At 43.1% G+C, this 19,909-nt stretch overlaps 1 long non-coding RNA gene across 2 annotated transcripts in view; it reads right to left on the bottom strand.

The window, feature by feature from the left end:
• The window catches only part of LOC138471645 (uncharacterized), a 259,352-nt gene extending 239,672 nt beyond the window's left edge, over nt 1-19,680 (bottom strand). The window contains exon 1 of one of the 2 annotated variants that reach the window (XR_011268478.1): nt 19,595-19,680. This is a non-coding gene — a long non-coding RNA (uncharacterized lncRNA). The remainder of the gene's footprint in view (nt 1-19,594) is intronic. The other variant, XR_011268477.1, reaches the window with a different exon arrangement.
• Between the last annotated feature and the right edge of the window lie 229 nt (nt 19,681-19,909).

Raw genomic sequence — 19,909 nt, 5'->3', positions numbered from 1 at the left:
TTTGTAGCATAGCGGTAAGGATTGGCAATAGATCTTCTTAGTATAGGCCCTTTTATTTGACTAGGCTCCACTAGGACTGTATTATTATTATTTGATGGTCGTAGCTTACTCCCATCTTAGAATGAGGTTCAGATTAGGCGTTTATCTCACCCATTTTACAGTTTAATAAAGATCCTCGAACTGTGATCACTTGTGTCTGTCTTGTTTTGATACATTGCCTTCCTTACAAAATATAGAAGGCAGGCTCAGCTTTCCTCTGGGACCTGGATGTAGGGTTTCACAGGAACCCAAGGACCAAAAAAAGCTGTCTTTATCTCTCTCTACCATTGTAAGCTGATTTGATGTGCGCTTAGCACTCCAAGCACCTGTGAGCCGCTACAAAGAACCAATGGAGCTGCCTCTGACACTCTACACTTTGAACCGCTTTGAGCGCCTCCGAGCAGCACCGATCAAAACATTGCCTGCCTGTCTCAAGCTCCCCTGATCCGTGGCCCATTGCCGCTTGTCAAACCGCTTTGCGTTGTCAGGCCCAGTAGAGCCAGCTCTGCAGTGTAGTCAAGTCAATGCTTTTCTGCATCCAGCCCGTCGAGCCTTCGATCCACGCCGATTTGGAAATTGGCTGCATGCATCAAGCTTGCTTGAGCTGTGTGCAGTTCCTGCTTGTTGAATCGCACTTTGTTGCTGAATCCCGTCGAACCAGCTCGACATATTGATGTTGATTTGAAGAACCGGGATTCACCCTGAAACCCGGCCTGTCCCTGTGGAGCTCCCCTGTCGAGCTCCTGAAAGAAAACAATAAGGTATAAATCAGGGTTTCTGTCCCCCTGGGTTGTTCTATGCACCGTAGTAATATTTAAGACCCCAATTTATTCCTTAAAGGCATATTCTTAAATGTGTTTTACCTTTCTACAAGACTATTTACCAGCAGACTCCTGTTCTTCAATACTCAGTGTGCCCTCTTCTCCAAAGTCTGCATTGTCTGTGTATTTCATAACAGGGGTGGGTTGTTAGTGTTTTATTAGAAAATTTAAAGTCTTATTTGTATAGAAGCTTCGTTGGACATTTCTTTCATTTTGCTACTTACAGTACTATTGTTGTTTTGGATGCTTATATGATGGGTCACGCCCTCCTAAGACTGTGGGCAACCCTCGGCCCACGCACTTTAAAGATGCGAAGGCGATATACCATTCATGTTGTGCCTATTTCACCTCTGATCGAGATCGCTGCTGTTCTAGTAGTAGTGTGGGCCCAGAGAGTGAGTTCAAGAACCATAAATCCCCCTGTTCTCCTGCAGGGCAGTAGTTCATTTGTCATAATATCTTCTGCAGTGTATTGGTAGCTTTGGATGCCTCACTGAACCCCATGAAATGTAGGGACAGAGCATTGATATTTGAACATAAACCTCAGAGTAGGAAGAGGCTTTCGCTGTCCAAAACTACCACATTATGGGAGTATATCATTTTCAGGGCACCACATTTCTATATTAATTTATGCTCTCTACACATTATTTCTTACTCATGACCCTTATTAAGTGCTACCAATGCTTCTACCATATTATATTGTAGCGGCATATATGATTTTCTCCATTAGGTTTATATTGTAAACCACATCATACATACACACCTCCATCAAATTCCAACAATTCACTATACATATGTGCCTATAGTAGTGAACGATACATATTTCATTAATAACTGGAAGAATACATACAAATTACATAACATACCAACAATTCATAATACAAATGTTCATACAGTATTTTGCATATTAGACTAACGAAACATGCTATTGCAAATTCTCCATATAATCCTAAAAGCATACCCACTCAGTACCAAAAATTCCAAAGACTCACTAATGCCATCCCTCGTCTCCTAGGGTTTAAACACCTTCATAGCAGTAAGTCTTTCACTCAATATTCTGATGTCCAGTGGAACCTGTTTAGGAACCCTCTCTCATTTTTTAATTGATAGGCTCCTAACATGTTTACACATCACCCATCATGTGCAATGTTTGGGCTCGAGGAGTCACATTTGATGTCAACATATTCCAGCTCACTTTCGGGGTAGACTCACCCACTACTCCCATGTCTTCCTCAGGACTAACCACTTGTTCGCTACATCCCCCAGCGATGATGTGAACACCCTCTACTGTGTTTGGAGCTAAACATTCAGGCTGCTCTTGCCTTTAGTGGTATGGTCTGTACTTCGCCCTTTATCCGAATTAATGCCAATTACACATTGTATATAACTTCATCTCACCTCACACCCACTGTGGGCCGGCGCAATAAGCCTTGTTTGTGCATGGTTCACTCCTCTTCCTGGTTATTTCGATTTCTGATATCTTTGAATCTCCCTCTTACTGTGTACTGTGGCATTCGAGGAAGCTGGAGACCGACCAAGATATGATCCCTATTCGACGGTGGTTTCCCCACCTAACAAAAAACAAACCAGGGTGGCCAAGTCAGTTGAGTTCTTAAAGTCAAAACCCTGCTATTGTTAACGCTGCACAAATAAGCTCCCCTGTGCTCCAAGGGGGATGACTCCCTCCCCTTTAGCAAAATGGACAGGTTATCAGGATAAAGGAAAAAGTCTCAAAACAAATCTCCAGTAGATCTGTGAAGATGACTCCATCCTCCCAGCGGCCTCCTTGTAGAGACAAATGGTGCTCCTTGTGATGAAATAAAAGTTCAAACTTAAAGTAAGGCACATAGGGCCTCATTACGACCCAGGCGGTAAGGGGTTAACGGCAGCGTTAACAGCGCCGACCCTTACCGCCTGAGTACGAGGTCCCTTAGCACCATGGCGCTTTTAACACCTGCTTTTAGCAGGTGTTAAAATCCATGGCGCTAAGGGACCATGGAGTTAATTACGCCACCGTAATTTACGGTGGCGTAATTAACGCCTTCCCCACTCCCATTATACCCTATGGGGCAAAAATGGGAATGGGGAAGGGTAAATGGGGATTGGGGACTTACCTCCCCGCCAAGGTCGGAATGGGGCGGTAAGTCCGCCAACCAGCATGGCGTAAACGTAGTTTACGCCATGGTGGTAAAGTCACGGCCCAGGCGGTAACTTACCGCCTGGGTCGTAATGAGGCCCATAGTGTTCTCGCGTGGTTAAAAAACTTCAATGTAAATGTTCCACGGCTAACAAACTCAAAGGTCCATGTGGTCCGCTTGGGATAACAAAGATTTTAATAGCAGCGGATCTTTCTCCAGCCCCTCGAGTATGACCTCTTAAGTTATTGGCCATGTACGTGAGGCCGAAAGGGATCTACACTGCAGGGTGTTTGGTTTTTAGGTTCCCGATCTCACCCAGGCGTTAGCGTCTCCCAAATTCCTTGATTCGTGGAGTTCTTCACCAGTTCTTCTTTGGGTATCGGGTACCTCAAGGTTACACAATGTTCTTCTCTTTCAACGAGTCAGCTCTTGTCGCCTGGAGGCTGATGCTTTTTACTTGGTTTGATGTACCTCGGGTGTGGCTGGAGGCACGTGCCTTCTTATATTCACGATGAGAACCAGATGTTGGTGTCAGCGCGCTCAAACATTGAGAACCACCTTGGTTGTGGTTATCCCATCTAGGGGTGTGGCGGTGCTTCCAACTCTTAGGGTCCCTTCGAATGGATTTCTCTATGAGAGGGGACCCTGGCAGTTCTCTTGGGATGATTTTTATGGACACCAGTCCAGACAGGGTTTTACCCTTTTGAGTTATCCCCTCCTGCTCCTGGTGTCTCAGAGGGAAAAGGAAGAAGATAACCCCTCTGAAGATTTATGGAGAGGGGCTACCGAACACCTTCGGTGAAATCCTGGAGTTCATGACCAGTAAGTGTTCGGTGTCTCAGCATTATTCACTGTTTCTTTTTGTGCAATCAATTCTTTTTCATTTGGGTAATTTCTTCCTGTGATGGGACTTTCTTTTCTAGGTCCCTATTTTACAAGAATTCTCTCGTATCACAGCTGTTCAGCCCACAGGGTCAGTTTGGCTGGACGCCGGACCTTGCGTCTCCCGGCTGTCGCCTCCTGCCTGGACCTCCTGCTTCGGGTCTGGTAGTATCTTGGTTCAGTTCGACACTGACTCTGCTGTATTTTGCGTCTTAGCCACAGGGTTCAGGATAGAGAAGGTAGTGAATGTTCACTCTCCCCACTTCTCCGGCCTCTCCTCTACCAATCACTGGTCATCTGTTTTGAACCACGTATCCCTCTCAGATTGGTCTCACACCTTCGCCGGCCTGTGTCGGCTTATCAGGCCGGGGTCTGCTTCGTGTCTTTCCCTGTTGCTGGTCTCACCATAGGCCGTCTATTCGTATTGCCTAACCAGCCATATCTCGACCCTGGGTCTTTCAGAACTCAGTATGCGTGTCTGCTGCTCCTGCTGCTACAACTGCAACTCTCCTTCTTCTCCTTTGCTTCCATCTTCTATTTCGATGTGACTTATATCGGGAGCCCCGCTCCGGCATATAGTTATGTTCTTGACCACCGGTGTGTAAGAGTTCCGTAGTTCATTCTTTTAATTTTCTCCATGGGTCGTTGTTGATATGGGTGGGAGGGCATGATCCACCAAAACATCCCCACATTCATGGTCATCGGATAAGGTATGATATGGGAAGCTATTACAACATGGAACGAACGACAGAGTGACCCGAGTTCTTAAAGGACCCATAACCTGGTTTAGCATCACTCCTTTTCCAAGGGGTTCTCCCTCCCATGGGAACCTCCCGCGTTGCACCGCTCTCAGGGTGTTTCTTGGTTAGCGGCCGCACAGCCCTGGCCCCACGGGATGGTCTTACCCCACCCCCAAATGCAGTGATGCTATCGGTAAATCGTCACAGTACCCAATAACAGGGGACTGCCATCTCTTCTTGCATCTTCTAACGGCTGGGGTGGGTAGTTAATGTTTTAAATAGTTTGTCCTTTTAGTTTATTTACATTCTTAATTATATAGGAGCTTGATTGGCCATTCCTTCTATTTTGGTACTTGTCGTACTATTGTTGTTTTGAAGCCTTTCTTTTTGGCTCATACCCACTGGAGTACAGCCTGCCCTGGGCACGTGCTACCTCAAGAGGCGAAGGAGGTGTACTATTCTTGCTGGGCCTGTTTCCCCTTTATGAATTGAGATGACTGCTGGTTTAGTAGTAGTGTGGGGCTGAGTAGGAGTTTAGAAACCACTGCCCGCCACAGTACTCCTGCAGGGCAGTAGTCATTTCGTCGGCATATTGTCTGCATGATATTGCATCACATGGGGTGTGACTGATGCACTCTTGGATGCCGCCCCATAAAATGTTGGCACAAAGCATTGACATGTGATAGGTAAACTAAGACCAGGGTGAGGGGGGTGGTCTTACTAGTTTGTGGCTTCCCTTCAAAACATGGCTAGCAGATCAGCACAGGGGCACAGTAAGGTGTGCAGCCCCATAAAAGATAAGTGTGGATTTCTTATCTCTCCTTATATTGTCTTTTCCGCCATAATGTGTGTGCTTCGTCACAGGATGGTAATCTCTAACCCGATGGAAATCTCTAACCAGATAACAGAGAGTACATGCCAGGGTGTTGTGCAACTTGCAAACAACTCCATTCCCCAGCTGTTTTCTGAAGACTGTAAAAAATAAGTAACTGAGGCAATGCAGGAAGGGCCATGAAATGAGTCATCGGTGAACAGCAGGAGGGCTAATGCTGGTGGGAAGCGCAATCTTCAGAGACTTTGTGTGGGCGGGAGAAACTTACTTGTGGGGAGGCTGTTTTCCCCAAGGAGTGGTTATGGCAACTAGTGTTAAGTTAGCAGCAAGTGATTCTATTGAAAACAAATTGATCCACTGGCTTTGCACGTGAACATGTTAAGATTTAAGGACAAAATGCACCTTTCTGTTGGTACTTGCCAGCATGGTAATACTGTGGTTGTCAAGTGGTGTGTGGTTGGTTACGTCGGCTGCTAGTTCACTGTGCATGTTTTTCTTGGTGCTTGCCAGCAAGGCAATGCTGTGGTTGTGAAGTGGTGCGGTTGTGGCACGCACCGGGGAAGCACCATAGAAGCACAGCTTTGCCCGCAGACCCTGCTTCTTCGTGGATCCAGCTCCAGTTTCGTACAACTGCTATCAGAGACATTCGTAGTGTGTTTTGAACACTCTGGACTCATTCATTCTATACCGTTTATTTTGTTTATTTAGGACTCTGTTGAGTAGAATTAACATATACGGCACTCAAGCCACTGCCATTTGGGCCAACGTTGTCAAAAACCAGCATGTGCGCGCACCAGCAGGCACGCACCGGGAAGCAAACATAGAAGCACCATTTTGCCGCTTCGCTGTGGCGTGGCAGTCATCCGGTGCTTCTCATAATTTTCGGCTAAGGCCTTTACTCCCTGCGCTCTGACATGCCGCCTCCCAGTAAATTTGAATCCAAATGTAAGCGGCGGAAGCTCTCTCACAGTACTATTCGCAAGTGCGAAAATAGCAAGACTTGCTCAACTCCAATCTCGCGCAATATCAGGGAGCCTCTGACGGACAAACGTAAACCTGCTTTCAATACCGATATCCATGCCTTCTGCCGCGACAAGGCAGTAGTCATGGCGCCGTCTGCACGTAGATTCTACAGTGATTCCAATGGAAATCCCCCCATATGGAAACCTAACAAATGCGGCAAACACAATAACAAGGGAGAAAGAACCAATCAACATTTTGCCATTCCCCATGGCTCAAGCTTGCTCGAATGTTGGGGAACAAAAACAACTGTCTGCTGTTTGTGATGTTGCTTCATCTGTGGAGAATTCTGATGATTCCTCACACCAAAAGGCAATCAGGTCTCCTATTAATGTATCTATATCTGATAGCCTAGTGTTGCAAAATGCGCAAACTGCTCCTACTTTGCCAAATGATCATGAAGAACAAAAGGATCTCTGGATCTGTAATAGTTGACTTGGAGTCACTTGGCTCCTGCTTTTCAGCTAGAGACGAGTCACAAAATTTGCAGGTTTCCCCTGATTTATTTCCTGATATGAGCCGGGCAGATTCAGCTCTAGCTCTATCATTTATTGTTCCGACTCCCCGCAAACCCAAACCATCTTTTTCTAATAATAGTCAGATTCCAACTGTACCGCCTCCGAATAAGCTAATTGAAATCACATTGGAGGCAATGAATATAGCGTTAACGTCTCTAGCGAAATTATTTGGGCCTCTAGATAATAAGCTGAACCAACAAACCTGTCAACTTTCTATGATCGTTGCATGGCAAAAAGATATTGAATTGTCTCTGGCTCAAAAGACAGGTGCTGTCTTAGGTGATTGTAATAGTATACCTAAATCAGTCCCTATAATAGCTAAGCATCTTAATTGTGAGGGCTTGTCTCGACATGATACTAAACTAGAGGAGTCCTCTGTCAAAGGAGTTTTAACATCTTCTGTACCTTGTATAGAAAAAATTATACGAAATGACATTCTAGAAGAGGCGACCGATGTTGTCCCTATAGTGGCTGACTATATTAACGGATTGGACCATATATCTGATATGCCTTCAAAACGATCCTATACGATATTCTCTGTAGCAGATCATAAACATCAGTCCCCCAAATCAAAGTCCAAAATATCGAGTTCTCCTCAATGAAAAAAGCCGAAAAACATTAAAACACCAAAAGTGTCCACCACATCGGCCACAAAATCCTTCATTAAGTCCATTAACACTTCAAAGAGAGGAGACATGTTGGCCTCTATTGCAGTCTCTAAAAAATACTCCATGATGGCTCAAGTGACAAAACTTAAATCTCAGGAAAGCAGTCTATCCTCTATTTCATCGCCTTCCCAGCTTGAAGCTCTTGATGAGGCTGCTGCTGATTTACAGGCTCTTGAAAATAGTGCAGTTTCTCGGTGCCGGCCTCAGCAATTTCAATTGAATACCACTTCAGTTGTTACCGCAATCACAGAAAAAGAGATTCATTCTCGCCGGCATGAAATTACGAAAGCAATGGATGATTGTATGATATCACATACATTTCATCCTATTGTTAGTACATGTCAGCTGAGCGAGAGAGTTAATCAAAAATCTCCTGCAACCCTGACAGAGGAACAGAAAAATCCATCATCATATTCCTCTGTGTTGAGGACCTCCTCCGATTTGAGTAATCAAGTGATTCAGAAAAATGTCATTCCGGACTCTTGGATTCTGGTAGCAATTAAACAAGACACTAGCCATGAAAATTGTATTGCATTAACTGATTTACATAAGAAAGGGGCTCAGAAAATTGTGATTCCGGAATCTCGAATTTCGGCAGTAAGCAATCAAATCCTCAGTGATGAAAATTGCAATGGTAATACTGATATCAGGCAATTATTGGAAAATCGTTTGACTGGCGACATTGAGCAAGTGGAGTTTACCAATGAAAGAGATTTGGGTATGGCTCAAGTTTGGATGAAATCTCGTTTAGTCTTGAATACAATTTGGCTGGCCAAAACCCAAATTTTTGATATGGGTTTTGAATTATCGGTTGGTAGTACTTCTGAGGCTATCATTCCACGGCCCACTCTTATTTCAGGGGAGCCTGTTATTGACCTCAATACTCCCATGTCTCAGAATGCCCCATTTGGACAGACTTTGTCCCAGTGTAGTTGCAAATGCAACAATAAAGTAATGTAACTAGATGTGCAACATGAGCCAAAAAGAGTGCCCTTTGTTAGTTGGAATACACAAGGTTTCAACCATCTAATTAACAACAGACAAAATGGCCTGGAAAACTTTGATGTGATTGTTTTTCATGAAACTTGGTTATCTATTGCTCTTTCTTGGAATAATTATGACATTCATTTATTTCCAGTTAAACGGGGTGATAAGGGCAGACCCATGTCAGGCCTTGTTACTGACGCAAAAATTAGTGCAGATATTAAATCGGAACCATGGGCATGCCCAAATGCATACATGCAGTTAACTAAATTGACCATTCAAAGTTGCAGGCATGCACTTTTAAACATCGATTGGAATCCGGTGGGAATCTCTGATACCCGCTTTTGCCAAGAGATTAATGAACTAATGCACATGATTTCTCTAACACCTGATATTTCGCATACCATTATAGCAGGGGACCTAAAGTTGCACCTTTTTGACAGCACCTCAATCAAGGCAAAAAAAAGACTGACCTCGTGGAATGATTTAATTAAAGTACGTAATTTGATCTTGCTAAATGGTGCCTTTCTTAACGATGTTCCGCCTCAAAAAACATGGCAGAGAGGCACCACTAGTGCAACAATTGACTATATGTACGTGAATTCGAACTTATTTTCACTAGTCTCACAATTTTGCATTGTACCTACTGTGAAAAAGTGACCATCAAATGCTTACATGCGAAAGGATAGCGAGCGGACAAAGAACATGTTAAAAAGAAGGATGCCGCTTTCAGTATACTCATCCATGGTACTTTATTATGAGATATAAGATATAAAGACCGACAGCGGAGCCAGAGATCGAGAGACACCAACAGTAAAACCTCAACTGACAAAATTGGAATGCTGCATAAACAAACAAGAACGCTCTGACCTCATCAGAACTATGGTCAGAAAATAATACCATGTGACATCAACCAGTTCCAGTCAAGTCACATTACAACAAAACACATAACTCACGTGATCAATTAATTGGATCAACAGTCATCAACAATAGTTTAAACAGAATAAGATGGTCGGAGAAGTCCTTGTTGCACTTTAGTGACCTTGTGTTAACCGAATATCAACAATTGCTGGATGTTGTGCCAGTCAAAGATGTTGCTTACCATGAACTCTTTCACACTGAGATTTGCCATGCTAAAAAAAATCACAAAAGAAATCATACAACACTACACATTTATAATCAAGATATAAAGGAAAGAAAAACACTATTTCGACATCAGAAAAGACAGGCAATATCTTTACCTTTGAATCTTAGAGCTTCCACATTACGAACAATCAAAACTAGGTATAGAATTTGGCTGCAAGCACATAAATCCTGGTTATTTCAAAATGATGGAGAGTGCATGTTAAGACTGATTCAAACCAAAAACATGGCCCAAATATGGACTGCGTTGAATCAAACAACAAATGTATCTCAATTGGAAACCGAAATAAATGGGGTTACTGAAAATCATTGGATTTCCCATTTCTCACAACAATATGCTCTACCAAAAGTGCTCAGAGCATAGTCCCTGGTTTGGTAGCCCAACAATTTCACCTTGAATTTGGTAGAGAAGATATTCTCTTCTACATAAACAAAGCAAGTCACTCGAGGCCTCCTGGACCTGATGGACTTTCCAATCTCACTTTAAAACAACATCCAGAGATTTGGGCCTCGATTCTGTATAACATCTTTTCTGGTATAATTCTTAAACAACAGATTACAAAATCATGGAGGCACTCTATCATCGTCCCAATATACAAAAAGGGTGATAGAAAGGATCCGGCCAGTTATAGGGCGATCGCTTTATTAGATGCCCAGAGCAAGATCTTTAGTCGAATCATGCGTAGCGATCTTACTGCCTGGTCGTCGCTAACGAATAAAAGAGAGCCCTTTCAAACAGGGTTTGTTTCTGATATGGGCACCTCAATAAACATCATTGTATTAAATATGCTCAAATCCCTATACGTCACACGGAAACAGCCATTATTTATGGCATTTGTGGACTTCCGTGTGGCGTTTGATGCTATAGATCGGCAACTGCTCTTAGAGAACGTACACCATTATGATTGTCCTGTATCACTCTGTAAGTTGATTGAGTTATTGCATACGAACACCACTATGCAATTTAGACTTACTGTTGAAGGTCTTCTATCTTCATCATTTAACACCAAGCGAGGGCTTAAACAAGGCTGCATACTGGCCTCCACCCTATTCAATTTATTTATTTTGGATATGGGTGGACAATTTTTGGAAACAACTGCAGATACAGCCAAGCTAGGCTCTCAGTCTATTGCACGTTTACTCTATGCAGATGATCTTGTGCTCCTTTCACAAACTCCAAAAGGTCTACAGAATCTGTTGGACAAATTAGATAATTATACCCAAATTAACAATCTTATGATTAACCTGGAAAAAACACAAATACTGGAATGTGGGAAAGTCATCAAACGCAAATCAAACAATTTCATTTGGAAATTGCAGGATTGCAAACTTCTGGTAGTACCCCAATATAAATATCTGGGAATATCCATTAACAATCAGCCAAATGACAATGCATGTACACTTAGTCTAGATTTCAAACTAGCGAATCCCACGTCACAAGCAAAAGATCTGCTTTACAAATATGGCAAATTCACCTGTAATCACATTATGACATTTTACCAGCAAAAAGCAGTCGCCATAATCACCCATGGTGCAGAAACAAAGGCCCCAAGGAAACAACAATTTTGGGATAAATTGGGTACTCGCTTTTGGAAGAAAGTATTAAACTTGCCCAAATATACCGCAACTGCTATATTACGGCTCAAACTGGGAATGCTATCACTGTATGTACAAGTCTTATGGAAAATGTACTGTTTGTTAAGAAAATGCCTTCTGGGAAATAAGACAAACAATATTCTAAGTGTTCTCGCTCATTATCTACTCTCATCACCACATCAGTTCCCGAAAAAATTGCGAGAGTGCATACTCAATGCCCTGGCTGATGCTAGTGTATCTATTGAGCTCTTCATTACAAATACAGCAGGAGCTAAAACCAAATTGTATGAACATGGCTGGATGTGTACACGGGATAAGTGTAATACTCATGCAGATTTTGACCCTTTATTGCTTGGACATAAGAAATGTCACAGTATGGCTGATTGTCTAACCAAGAGTCCTTCCCAATATGTCAGAAATCAATATCTGAGGTTTAGATTAAACCTCTGGCCGACAAATGACATACCAGAAGAGGTATTATTGGCAAGGATACGGATTTTTGTCGTTTTTTGTAATAACAAAAATGGGAGAGAAACTCTGCAACATATTGTTGTGGATTGTCCCGCCTTATTGTCGAAATGTAAGTTCTTTTTTAAGTCATTACTTAATTCATACTGTCCATTAACTGCGTCTGAGATTTGGCAGAAGATTTTTAACTCTCCTAAAATAGCAGTTAAAATCGCGTTAATATATTTTCTGGATTCTACATTCAAATCAGTGGATGTAAGTAAAAATTCCTGGTGTCCATAATTCTAAAGCTTGGATGAGCAGATTTGTTAGGAATTACCATATTTTACAACATTTTAAAACATATGGTATGATTATTGTCTATGTAATGGCATTGCGTCCAAAACTACTGCCTTTTAGTGTGAATATTTTTTTTATTGATTGATAACTTATTTGTAGATTTTCCTTTGTTCCCTTTTTTCGCTTTCTGTCTTTATTTATTTCTTTCTTTTTTATTAGCATACCATATTTGGATGTTTTAAAACTGTCCAATTATGTTGAACATCTTTATGTTTGTTAATATAGTAGTAAATGAAATATATGATATGTTGTAAAATAGGTTTTCATTGTATATAAAAAAACTTGCTGATGTTATCAAATGTATTTTTGAAAGGTTGAAATATGTTCAGCCAAACAAAATAAAAATTAAAACATTTTTTAAAAAATGCTGTGGTTGTGAAGGGGTGCGTGGTTGGCTTTGTCAGCTGCTAGTTCACTTTGCATGTTTCCCTTGGTACTTTCCAGCATGGTAATGCTGTGGTTGTGAAGGGGTGCGTGGTTGGCTTTCTCTGCTGCTAGTTCACGTTGCATGTCTCTCTTGGTACTTGGCAGCAAGGCAATGCTGTGGTTGTGAAGTGATGCGTTGTTGGCTTCATCAGCTGCTAGTTAATTTTGCATGTTTCTCTTGGTGCTTGCCAGCATGGCAATGCTGTGGTTGTGAAGTGGTGCGTGGTTGGCTTTGTCAGCTGCTAGTTAATTTATGTTATTTTTATTTATTTATTTATTTATTGTTCGTTTATAACATGCTTAATACCAGCGATTGGTTTCTATTGAGCATGTTTCTCTTGGTGCTTGCCAGCATGGCAATGCTGTGGTTGTGAAGTGGTGCGTGGTTGACTTTGTCAGCAGCTAGTTTATTGTGCATGCTTCTCTTGGTGCTGCTAGCATGGCAATTCTGTGGTTGTGAAGTGGTGCGCGGTTGGCTTTGTCAGCTGCTAGTTCATTGTGCATGTCTCTCTTGGTGCTTGGCAGCATGGCAATGCTGTGGTTGTGAAGTGATGCGTTGTTGGCTTCATCAGCTGCTAGTTAATTTTGCATGTTTCTCTTGGTGCTTGCCAGCATGGCAATGCTGTGGTTGTGAAGTGGTGCGTGGTTGGCTTTGTCAGCTGCTAGTTAATTTATGTTATTTTTATTTATTTATTTATTTATTTATTGTTCGTTTATAACACGCTTAATACCAGCGATTGGTTTCTATTGAGCATGTTTCTCTTGATGCTTGCCAGCATGGCAATGCTGTGGTTGTGAAGTGGTGCGTGGTTGACTTTGTCAGCAGCTAGTTTATTGTGCATGCTTCTCTTGGTGCTGCTAGCATGGCAATTCTGTGGTTGTGAAGTGGTGCGCGGTTGGCTTTGTCAGCTGCTAGTTCATTGTGCATGTCTCTCTTGGTGCTTGGCAGCATGGCAATGCTGTGGTTGTGAAGTGATGCGTTGTTGGCTTCATCAGCTGCTAGTTAATTTTGCATGTTTCTCTTGGTGCTTGCCAGCATGGCAATGCTGTGGTTGTGAAGTGGTGCGTGGTTGGCTTTGTCAGCTGCTAGTTAATTTATGTTATTTTTATTTATTTATTTATTTATTTATTGTTCGTTTATAACACGCTTAATACCAGCGATTGGTTTCTATTGAGCATGTTTCTCTTGATGCTTGCCAGCATGGCAATGCTGTGGTTGTGAAGTAGTGCGTGGTTGGCTTCGTCAGCTGCTAGTTCATTTATGTTATTTTTATTTATTTATTTTTTGTTAGTTTATAACACGCTTAATACCAGCGATTGGTTTCTATTGTGCATGTTTCTCTTGGTGCTTGCCAGCAAGGCAATGCTGTGTTTGTGAAGTGGTGCGTGGTTGGCTTCGTCAGCTGCTATTTCATTGTGCATGTTTCTCTTGGTGCTTGCCAGCATGGCAATGCTGTGGTTATGAAGAGGTGTGTGGTTGGCTTCGTCAGCGGCTAGTTCATTTATTTTATTTGGGTTTATAGTCATAATGTCGAAAAAAAAATGTCGACAAACAAAAATGTCGAATTTTTTTTTTCGAAAATAATGTAGTCATTTTTTAGAAAAAAAAATGTCGACAAAAAAAATGTCACTTAGAACTATCAACACCTCACCCAACACCCCCCTGCCACCCACTCCACACCCCCCACCACCACCCTCCCACCCCTCATACTCAACACATTCTAATTATATATTTATTTATTTATTTATTTTTTTCAATAAATAAATAACCAAAAAGAGTATCATTTACTATTGGGGGGGGGTCCCCCCCCAACCCCCCTCACCCAACACACCCCTGCCACCCCCCCACACCCCCCCCCAACCACCCTCTCACCCCTCATACTCAACACATTCAAATTATATATTTATTTATTTATTCATTTATTCAATAATTAAATAAATAAAAAGAGTATCATTTACTATGGGGATGTCCCCCCAACCCCTCTCACCCAAGACCCCCTGCCACCCCCCCACACCCCCACTCCTCATACTCAACATATCTTAGTTATATATATTTATTTATTTATTCATACAATAAATACAAAATTTCGAAAAAATATCGAAAAAATGTCGACATTATTGTTTGTCGACATTATTTTTTTCGACATTTATTTTTCGAAATTTTGACTGTCGACATTTTATTTGTATTTATTTATTTATTGCTCGTTTATAAGACGCTTAATACCATCGATTGGTTTCTATTGTGCATGTTTCTCTTGGTGCTTGCCAGCAAGGCAATGCTGTGTTTGTGAAGTGGTGCGTGGTTGGCTTCGTCAGGTGCTAGTTCACTGTGCATGTCCAGCTGCATTGTACAATAATTCCATTTAAGCAGGTGTGGCCCCATGGTGGGAGAATCTTTGAGGTGTCAGTGGGCATCCAGTAGGGAGGCCCCGGCCAAGTGTGGGCCCAGAATGTAATCTTGCTTTGCTCCCTCTGCTGCATCTTTAGTCCAAGAAACAAATACAATGGCTGAAGTTGTGCTACACAAAACTCAATAGCATAGTGTAACCGGGTTTCGCTCATTCTGCTCTGGGGAAAAGCTCTGGCTAGCCCAATTACCACCAGAGACTGGCAACAACAGGGGAGGACAATTATGTTCGTTTTGCTGCAGTCAGTCCGCCATGCTGAATATCCGGTGCACTGGCAGGTGAAAATATCAATTTCCCTGCAACTTCAGTGATGAGGAATTCAGGCAATGCCCCTGCTTACAATAATGCTAGGTGACTGCATCGAGGGCCACCACCAGTGGAGCATCGCAGCATTAGAGGACGCAGTCGTGTCGCCACGGTGGATAACTACACAAGCAGAGTGGCGGTCACTGACGTGAGGGAAGCCTGCACTTTGCAAGTTCGAATCACGCAGGAGTGACTTGCGTCTTTCTGAGGCCAATAAATCAAAAACCATTTGGAATGGGCTGAACACTGTTATTACAGTGCTTAGAAGCTGGACGAGTTTGGCTTGAAGCACTGTATATAAGAGGTCAATATTTGTATTTGTCCCTAAAATCATTAAATCTGCTCCACTGTAAGGGAGCCTTTAAAAAAATGTGTATATCAAATCGCTTCTAATTACTCAAATGGTTGCCCTCACAGTACAGTGTGATTAGACTATTTGCCCAGGATCACACACTTGGGTTAAGCAGTGAAGCTGGGAATTTAACCCACTCTACATTTTAGTCGCTTGACTAGATAACATCTGTGCTCTAGTTAGTACCATATTTCATTTTTTTCTTTCAAGAACTATAACAATATGCTTTATGGGATGAATCGCAAGTATTCATCCCTTCTCCACAAGTGGGAATTCCCCTCACCCCTATGAGGCTAGGGAGGTGAGCCCGCTCCTCAATACCCTCCCTAGGGGTTGAGGCAAGTGGGCCCTCGCCAGGAGAGACTCACCCTTTGGGGACAAGGACTCCCGTTCCTGTGAGGAACTCCCTCGGTTATCTACCACAGCTGCATGCATGGGACTACCTGTTCGAACACATAATGTGGCATCTTTATCTTGAGCTGAAGGCAATACAAAAATAAACCCATATGTAAAAGAAAAGGACCCGAGCAAGAGCAGAGCCCTGCCACCTTCTCCTGCATGAGAGAGGTGCTGAGGGAACCCGGAGTAGCGGGAGGCTCCGGGGGCATCATTATTATATGAGGAGACAAACTCGTCCCAGTCCTAAAAACGAGAAAGTAAAGCAACGACGGTGTAATTGGAGTTGTAAAGAAGTAAAGAATAACCCTGTCAGAGAAGTGGGTTATTATATGAAGAGAACAACTCCCCCCAGTCCTGAGGATGAAATATCAAAAGAGAAACAAGTCAAGAAGAGAAGTGAAAAGCCTATGAAAAGCCTATAAAAGAGGGGTTTAACCAACTCAGGTGGGGAACACGCAGAGACTGGAAACAAGTTTAGTTTAGTTTATTTGTAAAGCGCAGTCCAACCCTCGGGTAACTAGGCGCTAGGAATCTTTCAGCTCGACAGTGGTTACATAATGTTGCACAAACAGAATATGAACAGAAAAAGAAGCATTACAGTAAATGTTACAATAGATCCTGTTACAGAGTGGTCCAGGTAGGGCACCATAAATCGTAACGTGATCAAGTTACAGTTTGGATACCTCCGTTATGACGTATATTCATTCTATTGTTGGGTGAAGGGCAGTTCCTTGACTTTGGCTCTAAACGACCAAAATGAGGTGTCTGCTCTAATAGTCATGGGAAGTGCGTTCCAGTATTTAGCTGCCAATATCGGAAAGCTAGCTCCCCCAGCCGTTTTCAAGTTGAACTTTGTTATGGTGAGTTGGTGGAGGTAGGGTGTTCTGGTTGGTCTGGTAGAGTGCTGTCTCGTGAATTTGTCTGAAAGATACCGTGGGGCTGTCAAATGTAGGCATTTGTGTGTGATGACAAGGGCCCGGAGTTTAATTCTATCTCGGATGTGGAGCCAGTGGGCTTCCTTTCTGAATGTGGTGATGTGGGCCTTTCGCGGAAGATTAAGGGCGCAGCGGAGGGCATTGTTTTGCAGTATCTGCAGTCTGTTCAGGTTGTGGTTAGTAGAGCAGAGGAAAAGAGTGTTGCAATAATCTAGTTTAGATAATATGAGGGCTCTAGCTAAAGTGAGGCAGCTGTTGGTGGAGAAAAAAGGTCTGCAGGCATTTATAAGTTTATTAGTATAGGCCGTTGTTGAGATGGTGGCGTTGATTTGCTTTTTAAGGGAGAGTGTGGAGTCGAGGTATACCCCTAGAGTTTTGACTTCCTTAGATACTTTTATGACATTACCGTCGATGGTGAACGACTGGTACCTGGGGTCCTGTTTGTTGAGACGAGACTGTGAGCCGACAATAAGCAGTTCCGTCTTGTCGTCATTTAAGCAGAGGCTGTGGGTGGCCATCCATGCTTGAATTTCTAGGTAGATCTCGTTCAGTTTAGCAACATCCTCGTCATAATTCCCTGGGTGTCGTCAGCATTGTTGGTGTATGTGACGCCCAGGTCATCAAGGCGGTCGAAGAGGAGCTTGGTGAAGATTTTGTAAAGTGTGGGCCAGATACAAGAACCTTGGGGGACTCCACATTGGATTGTGACCGGGTCTGCAGCGGCGCCGCCCGCGGGGGGAAAGACCCTGGTTGTTCTGTCCAAGAGGAAAGACCGAATCCAATTGGTGGCATGCTGGGAGAATGCGGCAGCCGAGGAGAGGTGTTCAGTGAGAATTTGGTGATCGACTAGGTTGAAGGCTGCAGACAGATCCAACAAGAGCAAAATGGCCAGCTTGCCCTGGGCTTCATCCATTTGGATTTATAGATCCAGGAGGGCTGTTTCTGTCCCGTGCCTGGGTCTAAAGCTGGATTGTCGCATTCTGTTTTTGGATTTGGAGGTATGCAACTCTGTCTAATATTTTTAGGAGGAATGGGACCGTAGTGATGGGCCTATAATTAGTGGGAGTGTTGGGGTCTAAGTTAGATTTTTTGAGCAGGGGTAGGACCCAAGCCTCTTTGAGGTTATTGGGGACTGCCAAGTTTTTGAATGAGGCATTAACAAGTGCGGTGATGAATGGGGCCAGGTGTCTGGCACCGTCCTTGATGACTGAAGCAGGACATAGGTCACTGAGAAAATTAGAAGGTTTTAAACTGGCAATTATGTTTATTACTTCGTCCTCCATAATGGGTGAGAAGTGGAATAGAGGGCAGTCATGGGGTAGAAGGCTGTGCCGTTTGTCAGGGTGGTCCTTAGGCGTGAGACTGGCTTTTTTGGATTCTATTTTAGCTTGCAGGAGGGCTATTTTATTTGAGAGCGCTTGTTGGATATTATTGCACCAGGTTTTGTCCTTGATGCAGTCTTCTGTGGGGGTACGGGAGATTCCAGTTCTCGTAAAATAGAGAAGAGCTCTTTAGTACCAGATTTAGCATTGTGTATTCTAGTGTTGAAGATCTCTTTTTGGCATTTATAATAGCAGCTTTATATGTGGCTGCTGATAGTGTAACAATCACTAGCATTTTTAACAATATACAATCATTTGAACCAGCCTTTTTCCCAGCCTCGCAAACCACTAACCTGCTTTGCTTCGATCAGCTTATCTGAGGTGGGGAGAAGTATACCTAAAAAACCCTTGCTCCTCCAATACTAAAAGGTTAGAGGAACAAGAATCCTTCAGGAAAACCCTCTGGGGAATAAAACCCTGTCACTGCAGTGTGGATGTAGTAATCAATGGACCCCTTCTAATATGGTTTCTTGCTCGGGCTCTCCTCAGTGGTAGGCAGTCGTGGGAAAACAGGAAGAGAGCTTCTCATGCATCAATTTCGAATCCTCTAAGAGTATAGGAAAAGAGAAAAGGTAAAAAGAACGCAAAATGACAGCAGCAAGAAAAGTGGCAGACAGGTTCCCTCCAGTAGCTACCTTAAATTCCGGATTCAGACCAGGTAGGGGTTCTGGGTAGCCTGGAATGAATGAATGATACGCTTTCTGAGGGCTAAGAATAGAATAGCAGAGTTATAGAAATGAGTCAGCCTCTAGACAAACCCTGGAGACTCGAGAGCCCCTGATGGTAATACCTCGTATGGCGTTGTATATCTGTGACTGCAGCAAAGTGAGGCAGAAAAGATATCGGGGACTGGAAACTGTTCTAAAGATAGTTCAGAAGATGAAAGAACACCATTAATCTTCCCCAAGTCTTGACTATTCTCAATCTGTTATTCTACTTCCCCGGGTAAGCGTACCTGACTTATCTAGTTTTTCTACTTTGTAGAAATCAGGTGTGCTGCAAGCCGCCGCTGCAAAGCACACTGCAGAGCCGACAAAGCCGACAGGCTGTGGACATGAAGTTTTCACTACACAGAGGGAAACGATCTATCTCAGGAAAAGATATACAGGAATTAATAGTCGAGGCAAAGAAACAAAGCAAAGAAACAAGAATTTGACAGAAAAGTTCTCAAGTAGAATCAGAAAAAGAACAAACTTACGGAGCGTTGAATTACAGGAGTAGCAACGCACTGGAGCTTCGTTCTCGCATTGTCACGCTCACCTGGTCTCCACAGGGGTGTGCTCGTGTGCGAAGAATGATGTCAGCACTGGTGTTGTTCTGCTTATGAGGGCCTGCTTGCGTCTTCCCTTCTGTCTTGCCTCAGGAGATGTTCGTCTGCAAGTTGAAACAAGATATTAGCCAACTGTGTGGAGCTGGTTTTGGTTTTCACCTCCTTCCGTTTTATCCTTCTCTTTCTCTGGCTCACCTTGTCTATTATATGGGTCAGCTCTCCGTCCTGCACACTCTCTGGCAG

This window comes from Ambystoma mexicanum, chromosome 8 (assembly GCF_040938575.1).
Source record: "Ambystoma mexicanum isolate Mex_15411 chromosome 8, UKY_AmexF1_1, whole genome shotgun sequence".
NCBI lineage: Eukaryota > Metazoa > Chordata > Amphibia > Caudata > Ambystomatidae > Ambystoma > Ambystoma mexicanum.
Note: the sequence above shows the minus strand (reverse complement) of the source record. Positions and strands in the feature narration are given on the sequence as shown.